This window comes from Schistocerca nitens, chromosome 2 (assembly GCF_023898315.1).
Source record: "Schistocerca nitens isolate TAMUIC-IGC-003100 chromosome 2, iqSchNite1.1, whole genome shotgun sequence".
Lineage (NCBI taxonomy): Eukaryota > Metazoa > Arthropoda > Insecta > Orthoptera > Acrididae > Schistocerca > Schistocerca nitens.
This window is the reverse complement of record NC_064615.1, coordinates 517228381-517242721: the sequence shown is the minus strand read 5'-3', so window position 1 is coordinate 517242721 and position 14341 is coordinate 517228381. Positions and strand designations below refer to the sequence as shown.

The 14341-nt window shown below is 42.9% G+C and overlaps 1 long non-coding RNA gene across 1 annotated transcript in view; it reads left to right on the top strand.

Moving 5' to 3' along the window:
* LOC126234473 (uncharacterized) overlaps window positions 1-14341 on the top strand; it is a 340217-nt gene that overhangs the window by 155537 nt on the left and 170339 nt on the right. The window lies entirely within an intron of this gene.

The following is a 14341-nucleotide window of genomic DNA, read 5'->3' as shown; positions in this document are numbered from 1 at the left end:
CAACAAGAATGTGTACGCAGACAAATCCGTACTCCCATCAATGCTATAAGAAGTATAATTGTATGGTTAATGTCCGTTTTAGGCGTTAACCACTGCATTATACCATTGTTGCGCAACATTTATTCATTAGAAATCAACTGTTATTCGAATTAATCTGCGCTCATATTCAGTCATACATTAGGTAACTTTAATGCAGTTCACGGAGCATGCAAATGCGATAGTGTTACCCAAATTGGAATGGGAATCTATGGGTCCTGAAATGGTCCATTTACTATAAGACAAAGCAAGTGCCTCGATTCGGTTCATTGTTAGGAGGCCGGAAAGAGATAGTTTTTTTGACGAATGGCATTGTTTCGGAAATATTTGTGAAACATAAAGTTGCTCGACATTAACAGAAACGGATGATTCTGCATTGTCGCATACAACAGAAGCGTCTAGTGTGACACCAGTAAATCAACTTTCTGTCCGTCAGTGGCACTGCAGCTTAAAAAGAAGTGACTGAAATATTTATAAACAATCGTATTTTCTTTTGCCGGACTCACTAACGCACAGTATATTGACGTTACATCGAAGTAACTAGAAAAATCTGGTTCAGTGGCGGCAGTGTTGGAAATTTTCGGCAAGTATATCGATGGCATGAGAGAGAGAAAGAAGATACTCGGTAAATTTTCTAATTTGCAGATGTTGTACCAATTTCTGGACTCAATCTCTAATCACACCACAGTGTTATGAGGAGAAATTGTTTCCATTCTTGATGTGCTCTTGCGATCGAATATCACATATCTGATGCAGCTCTCCACGACAGGCTGTCTGTGCAAGCCTCTTCCTATCTGCGTAACTATAGCGACCTGCATCCACTTGATCCTTACTGTAGTAAATCACGGTCTCCCTCTACAAAATTTACTCCCCGTACTTCTCTCCATCATCAGATTTACTTTTACTTGATGCCACAGGATATTTTGTGCCAACAAATCTATTATTACAGTTAAGTTGTGCCATAAATTTCGTTTAATCCCCAGTTCGATTCAGTACGTCTCCAGCTAGATACCAGCTTACTCACCTCTTCTTCAACACTAGTCTGTAGCGCAACATGTCAAAAGCTTCTATTCTCAAGTTCTCTGTATTGATAATAGTCCACATTTCACTTCAACACAAGGGTACACTCCAGACAAATACTTTCAGGAAAGACATCCTAATTAAATTTGTGTTAGACTGGTGACATGGCTCGGTTTCGCATGGGTAGCATCATGTATCTACGGCCTGACCACTTTTCTGACGTAGCAGTAATAAACCACATAGGACGAATCACTTAAAACTAGCAGCACAGGTATTGTGAAAATGGAAAGTGCTCTTGACGTGCGGTTTCCACAGAATGGACTGGCTGCCATGGCCTCGTATTGTTAACCAATCAACAGATTTTAATAGTACTCATAAAATGTCTTTTTGTGCTTACATATACTTTTTTATCTGGAAGAATGCCTAGTGATATTAACAAACTAAAAGTAGGATAAATTAGAATTTCAATAGTGTTTGTTGCAGGATTGTATTGCGAGTCGCTTACGAGGTATAGTGTTTTGAAAAGTGTCCACACCGGCACTTGTAGAATACCTGCGCTAGCGTATAAAAAAGAAAATACAAGTGTCTACACAACTTATGTAGAGTCTAACCAGTAACGAGACAATTGACCATCCAAGGTTATGTTCAAAATAGCATGGAACGACTGCTGCACACCTGCTAGCATTTCAGTGGATATGTACCAGCTGGCTGCATTAACACGTCATTTCATATCATTCAGTGCAGTTGGTATGTCGTTATAGATAGTGTCTTTCAGAAGGTCTACAGGAGACAAACCCGGGGGATGTGCTGGCCCAGGTACAGGACCTCTGCGGCCAATCCAGCGATTTCGAAACAATTCGTAAAAACATTCAGTAGTTCTTCTTGCAATATGCGCTGGACAGCCATCATGTTTCTGCCACAGGTTACTCCTAGTAAGCAGAGGAACGTCTTCTAGGATTCGTGAAAGATGGTCTGTCAGGAGGCTGTGATACTTGCGTGTGTTCATTGTTCCACCTATTGCAAAGGGGCTTATGACCTGGTGGTTCACTAACTCACACCACACGATTACACTCCACGGACCCTGTCGTTCCACCTGACGAAGCCAATGGGAATTGTTAACAGGCCAATAGAGGACATTTCGGCGGTTTACCTGGCGATAAATGGTAAACGTAGCTTTATCACTAAACACGATACATGATACAGCTGGAGTATCCTGCCTTAAGGCACACGTACAGAAGTTAACACATGTAGCTCTTGATGATGAGAAATATGATAGGGATGGAACGTATGTCGATAGAGAATGCTTAGGACATTTGCCTGACACATACTACTTTCTCGTGGGATTGCGCCAGAGCTAAAATGCGGATCAACTGCAACAGCAGCGTGACCCTTAATTTCCCCCTCTCCTGTCTTCACTTGTTTCCTTCTGTTACTTTGGCTAAGTGCTACACTGCTACTTTCTCTTAACTGGTTGAAGAGGTTGATAAATAACAGCCGAGATGGTTGACGTCTATTGGGATATCTTACCGCATACACCGTGTAAGAATGGACTGCATCCTTCCTACATTCTCCATACACTTTTTCTGCGTTGGTAAATTCCTTCTTCCCTCTACAATCCTCTCCCCTCCCCTCGCTGCAACGTCCTTCCCATCCCCTCACACCTCTTCTCCCACCTATCCCCTCCACTCTCCTCTCCTCTGTCCTCCCCACTCCGTTCCTCTCCTCTTCTCTTGCGTCGTCTCCTCTCCACCTCTCTTCTCTGTGATAATCTCTCTTCCCCTCTCTTACCATCATTTCTTCTCTCCTCAACTCTCCTATCCTCCCCTCTCAGACCCCTTCCCCTTTCCTCCCCTCCCATCCTTTCACATGCCCACCCCTCTCCTCTCGTCTCCTCTCCTCTCTCCTTTCCTCTCTCCTCTCCTCTCTCCTCTCCTCCCCACTCACGACCTACTCCTTGGACTGTCACACATCAACTGAGGAGCAAGTGGCAATACACTCAAGAAATCACATGCCCACTATACACAAACACAATAACATCGTACATAGCAATTACGAAGGCTAAATAGCACAAACAAGTGTAGGAGAGGAATATTTTCAAAATACGGTATCTCTTAAACGACTCGCACTACAATCCTACAACAAGCACCACTGCCATTCTAATCTATCCTACTTTTAGTCTATTAATTTCAATAGGATTTTTCCATTATAATGTGTGTGTTTGCACAAAAAATACGCTTTTTAAGTATTATTACAATCTCTTTGCTGGCTAACAATATGAGCCCCTGACTACAAATTCGCTTTGTGAAAACTGCACATCAATAGCACTTTCCACATCCACGATATCTGTGGTGCAAGTTTTTGGTGATTCAGCCTGTATACCCACGCTTTCGCAATGAATTTGTTTATCTATTGGTTAAAACTATATCAAAATGCTTACAACAGTTCCTGCGATTGGCCTTCACATGTAGACAGAAGAACGAGACGGGGATTGCCGGTGGGGATATTTCGCAATATCTGCAGATGAAATGTTTGTCTTTTTCGGAAACTCTCTTATTTCTATTGACAGTTACGTGATAATCTTCGGTCTGAGACGTTAAGAACGGTAATCTTGTTGATAATAGATAGGTACCCATATACCGCCACATGTTCTCATTTTCATTCACTCCATATTCAATCGTGACAACAGAGATACAACATTACTCAGTCGTCTCACGCATTACACCACACACAAGTAACAAGACGTAACATCAAAACACTTGTAGTAGGATTTTAGCGATCAAGATGGAGCAATGGGAAGACATTGAACTCGTATTCAGGGGGTTTGGCTGTTCTGCCTTAATGATATACGTTTTCCGTGGTCTTCCAGAATCGTGTAAGGCAAATGCAGAGATGGTTAGTTTGGACTGGATATGGCCGATTGCGTTCCCAGTTCTTCCCCTGTCAGGGGTTGTGGTTCTTTTCTGGTGAACTAGTCGTTGATGCGACGACCAATCATAATCTTCTTTCCCGGCACAAGAAATTGCAAACGACATCAGTCAGAGATCGTTGGCAACGCTCACTGCCTGTACATATGGATGACGTAACACTACGATTCGAAAATTAATTAATGATATTATTTGGGAAGTAACTATATAAAGAGTTGTATAACAATTAGCATAAATATTACAAGTAAAATAAATATTTTGTGGGCAAGTAAACGAAACTGACTAACACTTTCTTGAGTTATTGCAGTGAACTGAACACCAACCGTAGACTTTGTTGTGTGGTAGTTAGTGGACGTAATTAGAGTGGGATTTTGTCGTTTCATCTAAATCATCTACTGTGGACTGCACAGGGCGTGAATGCAGACATGTGAAGGCGCCCCGCTATCTGTGACTCTGCTCCCGTCATTGCCGACAGAAGAGGCCTATAGACGGCGGCTGCCGTTTAATTTTCGCTACGCCTCCAACCTGTCCGTCGAGAGTGGGCACACTTTGTGTCGATCAGCAGTGCCAAGCAGCCTGCAGGGAGGCCCGGGCCGCCTCGTTAGGACGAGTTAGCGCCCAACTGCCTACTTCTGTGTCGCCGCCTCACGCCGAAGTTGGAACGCTTTCGTAACACTTAACCTGCACGGTGTTCCTTAACACCGTGCCTGTTTGTTGATGTTTCGAAGTGTAGCAAAGTTGAAATCACGCTCCTCTGAGAATACAGGATGCTGGAGTTTGGGAACTTCGGTGTACCTTATTTCTGCACAAGAATATACCCGTTTGTAGCGACACAGAATGCCAGCGAGAGTAGGAAAGATTTCTGAAGCGGAATAACGAGTTATCTGGTAGGCGTTGGCAATTTGGTTTCTGAATAAGCTGACTGAGATATCAAGCAAGGTCATCTTTGGCGGTACTTGACAGATTCACACTACAAATACAGCAATCACTATAAACTGATTCAAGGCAAGAAGACAGTATTAATTCCATGTAGGAGCCGAATTCTGGAAGGATACTGTTTGTCGCACTAATGAATTAAATGAAAAAAAAAACTTGTGATGTTATGAAATGAAACACAATAAGCATTCTCATACAAGATTACATATTTTAGATTTCCTTACATCCGAGATCCGACTCAGATGGAGAAAGTACGTTCTCATTTTTTCCGCACGCGTAAAGCACTTATATAGACGGAAGACGCGTTAAATCCCACATTAACGGAGATTGGACTTCTAACCTAACCATTAAGCGACCTGTCTACCACACTGGCAGCTATCTTCTTGAAAAGGGAAAGTGATTACCGTTTATCGTTGTATTTAAATAAATAAATCAAATTAATTGAAACTTGTTGTGTGAAAATGACGGATTTTGTAGCTAAAGTCAACAAGTTTTGCAGAAACGGAACTTATTTGATTAAGTACCTAAGGGAGTATTCGAGAAGAAAACCATTCTGTTCTGAAATGTATCTTACGGTGACAAAACTGGTTCTCATACGAGGAGGGGCGTAATATAATTATTAACATACACTAAATCACAAGAATGTCGAGAACTAAAAACCTAGAAATGTTTCCAATACGATTCTACAGCAAATGTTAAAAATTAAATCAGATGTAGTACTAAAGGGACTTGTATTCCAAAATGGAACCTAAAACAAAACTAGAATAGACTGGTAGAGGAAATGTGTTCCACAGTAGCGAAGATGAACAAGTTCTTGCAGCTCCTCAGGTGTGCATTTTAGATTCCACATTTCCTGAACAGTTTTTACTTGTTTTGATACCTACGCCCTGTTAAACAATCTTTGCAACGAAAGTACCAATACCAGCACCAGTACATGTGTTCCACTGTCAGAGGTATCGAAACGTTTTCGTTGAAAACTTCCGACTCGTACGTTTCCGGTACAGGGACCCTTATCTCAAATTGATACAGTTATCGTTCTCCGTCGTTTGAAACAACATACGTTTATATACGCCGATGCCTATAACTTTGATGCACTGTAGCGTCGTTGGATGACTTTTTCGTACATGGGTTCCTGCATAAAATTTTATGTACTAAGTCACCTCTACAACCTATAGAATTGTGTAACATTAATTGTCAAACGCCCTTCATACGGCTAACGTTGTAAATCATGTGGCCATGATGACCTACTTAAGGTAAGATTATAGCTTTACACAACTTACCAAATGTGATTTTTTGTGTCTTTGTTTCTGTCATGATCTACAAAATTTTTCAGTCAATACACAACAAAAGCGGTTCAGTTCAGCAGATAATGACGATTTGTAACGCCTTGTGTCTGATACTGAATTAAGCAATAATTTTAATGGTATGCATCATAAGAGAATAGAAATTTAAATAAGAAATAAATTTGGTTATTGTTCACCCATTCGTGCATTTTTTTTCTATTTTATTTTTGAAGATGGCTCGTCATTCAGCTGAAATTAGTAAACAATAAAGAAATTTTAGCGATTTGACCTATGAATTTTACATTTTAATTTTTTCTTCCTCAGAGAAAATAGTCTTAAATTCCTATCCATAATTTCTTGTATAAGGTACACCATGTGATCAAAAGTATCCGGATACCCATAAAAAATACGTTTTTCATATTAGGTGCATTTTGCTGTCGACAAGGTCGAGAATTATCGTCGATCAATACCAAGTCTGGGTCCACAGTACCTCGCAACACCCGCACACGAGGTCGAAAGAGCTCGTCACGATACCTGAGAGTGGTTGAAGCTTGCCGATTCATCTGAACAAATTCATGAAGAGGTGTTCGAGTGGTCAACATAATCCCTGCTCACACCTTTAGGGATGCTCCTCGATATCGGTGTCTTTCCTTAGTGTTTGGTAGTAAATATAGACAGTAGTGTTGTACTAAGACATTAGTTGTCGTTTGAAAATTTGTTCCGCTACTATATTGCCTTTACTTTCTGCTTTGTGCCCGATTATTAATGTTCTAATTAGTCAGCCCGTGGTCGTAAATACAGCCGGAACTATTGTACTAAGGCACACGTTGCCGATAAACAAAAGAGGGACCTTGTGGTTAGATTTAGCTGTTAACCGGTTAAATTCTTTGATTGTAATTGCATTTCTTAGTCATTAGTTATAATCTGAACAATACTAAGCTGTTCGTTTCTGTGTTTGGAAGACCGGGCCATTATTGGTGTATTTTAGCCGGATCTTATGGTTCCGCCGATCCAGTTCTCTTATAATATGTGTTTACAGGTAGTGTTTTAAGACGCCCCTTCGGGGCGGTCTTAATAACTGACAATCAGTTTAACTTTGAAACTATTTACTGCCAAATGTCACCAGGGTTTTAGTTAAAAGAAAATTGTCAGAAGGGACGGGTTGGGATCCAGTCGCAAATTGGTACCCGATTGAAATTAAAAGGTTGGTTGCTTTGAATTAAGCCTTATCATTGCCATATTGTTTGCTATTCCGTTTAACATTTAAGCACTGGTGCGCGTCTTAACCTCGTTCCTTACGACATACACCTTTCAAATTAAAAGTAAATTCATCTGTTTTGAGTAACTGATTCTCTTGTCATCATCGGTGCTTACATAGTTTTCATGTGTTGCAGAATGGCATTTAATAAGACAGACTGTGTTCAGCGTCGTAGTAAACACCGGTGTTTCACCGGATAACGGATTGGCTGCAGGTCCGGCTGTCTTGTAATCATTGTCATATTGTTTGCTGTTTTACAATACAGCACTTCAGATTTCTTTTGCAAAGGTTAACAGCTTCTTCAACTTACGGTGTAAGGTATAAATAATTTGGCAAATTTCTTCTTTTTGTTGAAGAAAATATTATGATTAAACGCTTCGATTACCTGTAAGACACAGTTTATACACACATAAAAAAAAAATGCGTCATCCCGGTTCCGGAAGTCCCATGAACCTGTACAGAAAATTGGAATAAAGATCAACATGAACATCATTTCCGCCATTTTTATTGCTCATGAAAACCACACATTGCATGTTGTACCACCATACAGCGCGACCTTCAGAGGTGGTGGTCCAGATAGCTGTACACACCGTTACCTCTAATACCCAGTAGCACGGCCCCTTGCATTAACGCATGCCTGTATTCGTCGTGGCATACTATCCAGAAGTTCATCAAGGCACTGTTGGTCCAGATTGTCCCAATCCTCAACGGCGATTCGGCGTAGATCCCTCAGAGTGGTTGGTGGGTCACGTCGTCCAATAACAGCCCTTTTCAATCTATCGCCGGTATGTTCCATAAGGTTCAAATGGTTCAAATGGCTCTGAGCACTATGGGACTCAACATCTTAGGTCATAAGTCCCCTAGAACTTAGAACTACTTAAACCTAACTAACCTAAGGACATCACACACACCCATGCCCGAGGCAGGATTCGAACTTGCGACCGTAGCAGCCTCGCGGTTCCGGACTGCAGCGCCACAACCGCACGGGCACCGCGGCCGGCTGTTCGATAAGGTTCATGTCTGGAGAACGTGCTGGCCACTCTAGTCTAGCGATGACAGTCATTCACAAGATGTACACGATGGGGTCACGAATTGTCGTCCATGAAGACTAAAGCCTCACCAATGTGCTGCCTCTATGGTTGCACTATCGGTCGGAGGATGGCACTCACGTATCGTACAGCCGTTACGGCGTCATCCATAACCACAAGCGGCGTACGTCGGTCCACATAATGCCACCCCAAAACAGCAGGGAACCTCCATCTTGCTGCACTCGCTGGGCAGTATGTCTAAGTCGTTCAACCTGACCGGGTTGCCTCCAAACACGTCTCCGACGATTGTCTGGTTGAAGGCATATTCGACATTCATCGGTGAAGAGAACATGATACCAATCCTGAGCGGTCCATTCTTCATGTTGTTGGACCCATCTGTACAGCACTGCAAGGTGTAAAGGTGTCGGGGTTGCAAAGATGGACTTCGCCATGGACGTCAGGAGTGAAGCTACGCATCATGCAGCCTATTGCGCACAGTTTGACTCGTAACACGACGTCCTGTGGCTGCGCTAAAAGCATTATTCAACATTGTGGCGTTGCTGTCAGGATTCTTCCGAGCCATAATTCGCAGGTAGCGGTCACCCACTGCAGTAGTAGTCCTTGGGCGGCCTGAGCGTGGCATGACATCGTCGGCTCCTGTCTCTCTGTATCTCCTCCATGTCCGAACAACATCGCTTTGGTTCACTCCGAGACGCCTGGACACTTCCCTTGGTGACAGCCCTTCCTGGCACAAAGGAACAATGCGAACGCGATCGAGCCGCAATATTGACCGTCTAGGCATGGTTGAACTACACACATCCCCAGCCGTGTACCTACTTCCTGGTGGAATGAGTGGTACTGATCGGTTGTCAGACCCCCTCCGTCTAATAGGCGATGCTCATGCATGGTTGTTGATATCTTGGGCGGGTTTAGTGACAGTCAGAGGGACTAGGCCTGTGGTACAATATCCACAGTCAACATCTCTCTTCAGCAGTTCTGGGAACCGGGATAATGAAAAACTTAGTTAAACAGGTTGTGTGAAAAGAAATTTATATTGGTGGGCCTCCCTTCCACGTTTTCCTTAATTCCAGTAAATACCCCGTATCAGTAACTGAAATTGGGAATGGAGTTGTATTCCACAATAGCTATGGGTAAAGCATACGTGTACTTTTACCGTGACAAATTAGGTGAATTTACTTGCATTCTGTACCTACGAAAAGAAATTTAGGATTTCATTTATATCCAGACCTGGGAGTAAAGCGCCCACTCTCTTGATGAACATCTTTGAAGCCTGCTAGTTTAGAGCGCTGACGTGATAGCTGCCGAAAAACGGAACAGATAATGATACCTGTGTGACATCCAAGATTGCATGAATTTGTGCCTACTGAATATATTCCGGATATCATTATGTAAGACGTCGGCGCGGCTGCCGCCGTTGTCTCTGAGTCTTGTCGGTTGTATGTGGACATCCGCACTGAAAGTATGAATATTTGCAAAGGAAATACTTAGACAATTGACTCATCATGAGAGCTAATACGTAATTGAAAATCTGACCGAAAATAAAGTTTTTCCGGAGAGATGTCCTGTAATTTGTGTTATCTGTCATGAAAAGAAGACACGAGAATCAGAAACTAACAAAATTAGATTTTATTCATCACTAAATATAACCACGCTGGAATTAATCGCAACGCGTCGTGGAAAGTCAAACTGCACATAAAGCGGAATCATGGTTCACAGTGCTCGTTCTATGACTCACACAAATGGCTTTTCTGTCCGCCCCGATAGCTGAGTGGGCACGGTGACGGATTGCTGTCAACCGGGCCCGGGTTCGATTCCCGGCTGGGTCGGGTATTTTCTCCTCGCAGGGACTGGGTGTTGTGTTGTCTTCCTCATTTCATCTCCCTCCGGAGCGTAGGTCGCCCAATGTGGCGTCGAATGAAACTAGACCTGCACCAAGGCGGCCGGACCTGCCCCGTAAGGGGCCTCCCGGCCAATGACGCCAAACGCTCATTTCCGTTTATGCAGAGCTGATATTTTGATCGAAAATTATGTTTCCAGCACTTAGGTTTCTTTCAGATTTCATTAATGGCGTTAGCAGAAGTCATTATGTACGTTCAGCAGTTAAAAATGAAATCATCACGCAGTGTAACTACCTTACTATCAGTCTCTCTCTCTGTGTCCCTCTCAGGCCCACACATACACACACACACACACACACACACACACACACACACACACACACACACACACATATATATATATATATATGCACCTCACGTACAAACATTAATTTCTCATAACTGTTACGAATATAACGAAAAATATTATTGTACCGCACATTGTTCACGAGATATGACGTGTTAAACAAGGAGGTGCGTGAAAACGCCTCATTTATTAATTCTTTGCTACTAACGCCTTATGACACATATTTTGCAGACAGTATCCAGACCACAGCCTGTGACTGATTGCCGATGGTTTCCTATTAGTTATTATATGGCGAAGATTGTGTGGTACACTTATTTATACATTACGATTTTGGCCACTCGAAGCTCCGTTTTTCATCCTTGGTATAATGGCGGAGCTGTTGTGTAAAATCACACAATTGATATTTATTTTCCCATTGTTTTTAGACGTAATTCATTGAACATATTTTTCTACATATATGGAAATACGTACGTCGTTTCTACGCTTATTTCGTATCTGAATGACGCAGTCAGTTATCACAGGACGATACGTAGTTGTTTTTAACTGTTTAACTGTGCCACATTTATTAGTATCATATGAAATTCCTTTTCTGAAATGACACGACTACATGAATTATTAAAGAATTTCAGAAGGTGTCGTGATAAGGTTTCAGCCGTATTTTTCAGACGATTCCAACTTCATTTATGCTATTTAGTTGATCAATCTCTTAACAGAGAAGGAATCTTAGTATCGAAATCCAGTTATCTAAATTCCTACATTTTTTTCAGTGTAAGGATTAGATTAAACTTTCACGGTCTAGAGACACTGATTAATGACTGTAGACAAACAAGACCCATTGGCTTGAGACATAATTAATAGTGCAGTTTAAAAGCCAAAAAGATAATCCCAATACGTGCCAATATGTGCCTTTTTGGTGCCAGAAAATGCGCATGCGTGACAGTGAATAATTGGCATCTTTCAATGTCGTTTAGCTGGAAGGTTGTTTCTATGCGTCTGAGATAACTGGCGGCGGGGCCAGCCTCACTGCATGTAGTAACCGATGTGTGTGTGTGGATGACTAGTCGGAGGCGCATAAAAAAAAGTTGCAGCACGATTTTACATTCAAGCTAAGCTAACACACCTCTTGCGCCGGTATTTGCTATGGCGGCCGCAAACCTTCTAAAGCGGTGAATTATGGCGGTATGTAAATAGGTTTTGGCTTTTTTCCCGGGTCTGCGGTACTTCGCTAAAAGGCTGACAGCCCAGCCACCTCTTTTGGGTCAACAAACGGAGGCCATCACGCCTGCCGCCCCCCCCCCCCTTTCCGGCCATCCCCACCACGCCCACCCTCAGCAGACTGTGACTAATCTAATAAACCCCGCGGCGCACGCTGCCTGTGCCGGGCTGATGTCTTTACTCATTTCTCGCTCCGTTTCCCGCGCCTCCCGTGACGTCGTGTCGTTCACCAGGGTGAGGAAAAGTGGCGACGTGTTTGCTGCCTGTCTCCCTAACGTTTCACTCGGTTGGGGGCGTAGGACAGGGGTGCTCAATCCGTCGATCGTGATCGACCGGACAATCGCCGTGGCTTTATGAGTCGATTTTTCAAAACTATATGTTTAAAATGTGCAATTTTTGTAAAATACCAGTTTGTCGACAATGAGTGTTTCGCACATATTTGTAGATTGTAAATCTGACAGCACTGTCCTCTCCTCCCTCGGTTGCATCTGCACCGTCGTTTAACGATTGCGCCAAGAAACAGTCTTTCCTGCAGCATGGTGAGGCTACTACTTGGTTATTAACTTGGTGGGTTATGCTAGGGGGTGCATTTAGTTCATGATGAAAGTTAATTATCGCCGTGGTCCCCTCAGCTCCGCGATTGCATCGCCGGCTCATTCTCACCACTCTCACATAGTGTGAGTGAGAAAGGCGGCAGTAGTAACAGCTGGCAATTCTCAGTCTTGCTCGCCATTTGTACTCAGTACTAGTGTGGAACCATCCTTCTGTACGACAGAAAGTCTGATCTCATGAGTCACCTGGCATCAAGCCTTTTTTCTTCCATATCCCAGCAGCAAGTGTTTTCTGACTTAGCTTCCTGAAACACTTTCTACCAGTGTAGGAATCTCGGTGCCAAATACAGATGACCTTGCAAGTTCCATCCAACAATAATTTTGTAAATAAGTCAAACAAACTCCTACTCCCGTGGGTTTTGTCATGATTAAATAGTGATGGGCTATGTGAGAATGGAGGCAGGAAATCTCTCATACCCCATGACAGGTGTCTAACCCTGGCCTATCAAACACCATACACATAAGCACACGTGGGAGAGCTTGGGTTCTATAGAAGTAGTTAGCCAGCCGTTGTGACCGAGCTGTTCTAGGTGCTTCAGTCGGGAACCACGCTGTTGCTACGATCACAGGTTCGAATCCTGCCTCGGGCATGTAAACTAACGTTCTTTTTCGCCATGACCTCAGACTAACGGCGGATCCCATGCTTCTCCCCTTCTGGCTTCTGCACCTGGCTACACACATCAATTTTTACAAAGCATTTCTTTAGGCGCCATGCAATGGAGATTCATGACAAATACACCAGCCCTTAAGCCACTAAGTATGCAAAGGTGGACGAAGTGAATTCTGTGCTGTCTACTGGGGACTGAAGGACAGCTTTGAACACGTTTATAGCCCCTCCTGGTTCTTTTAAGTAAACATCAATATCACTCGAGGCAACTAGGAAGCTTTCAAGGTTGCAAAAAGTTAAGTTTCCGTAATAAAATGAGGGGAAGAAAAGAAGTAACTAGCAAGACAGTATTGAGTTCTGGTACTAATGAATATTGTCTGCAGCTATGATGCAGCATAAAATGGCCGACTACATTGCCCACGGAGATATGCGTGTACCATTACATAATATAGTGCATTACGATTTGGGAATAGGCTGCCATCTAACATAGGAAAGTAGGAATTTAATTCATTCCTTCAGCACTTCAATATACCCTGCAGAGTATAACGATCAGTCATGGAGCACTGACATAAATGGCGAATTATAGTTTCCGTATTCTCGAGAACTTAGCTTTGAGTTCAAATACCATTAATTTAAGAGCGATGTTCGTGAAACATAGGCTTAGTTAACTACGTCAGTTACATATGTAAGGCATATAAAGCCTACGGTCTCGACCAAAGATGTGCCATCCATAGTTAGTGGTAATATTAATAAGGAATCGTAAACACATAACCGCAGGTGTTTCCAGTATCGTTGCAGAGGCTCCAGTCTCCCCTTTAATAACAACGGGTCCCTCAGTAACAACTGCTACCCTCGATCACTTGAAGTCAGCATACATCACCACAACTCTGTGGATGATCATACATTTTCTAAGCGTTTTACGCAGTTTGGTTCAAATGGCTCTGAGCACTATGGGACTTAACAGCTATGGTCATCAGTCCCCTAGAACTTAGAACTACTTAAACCTAACTAACCTAAGGACATCACACACATCCATGCCCGAGGCAGGATTCGAACCTGCGACCGTAGCGGTCGCTCGGCTACAGACTGTAGCACCCAGAAACGCACGGCCACTCCGGCCGGCGCTATTTGTTATTTAAGAGAGAGAATACACTTGGAATGTAAGTAGACACGCTGGTCTAGTCAGGGAAAAACTTTTGTCAAAGAGTGTAATAAATT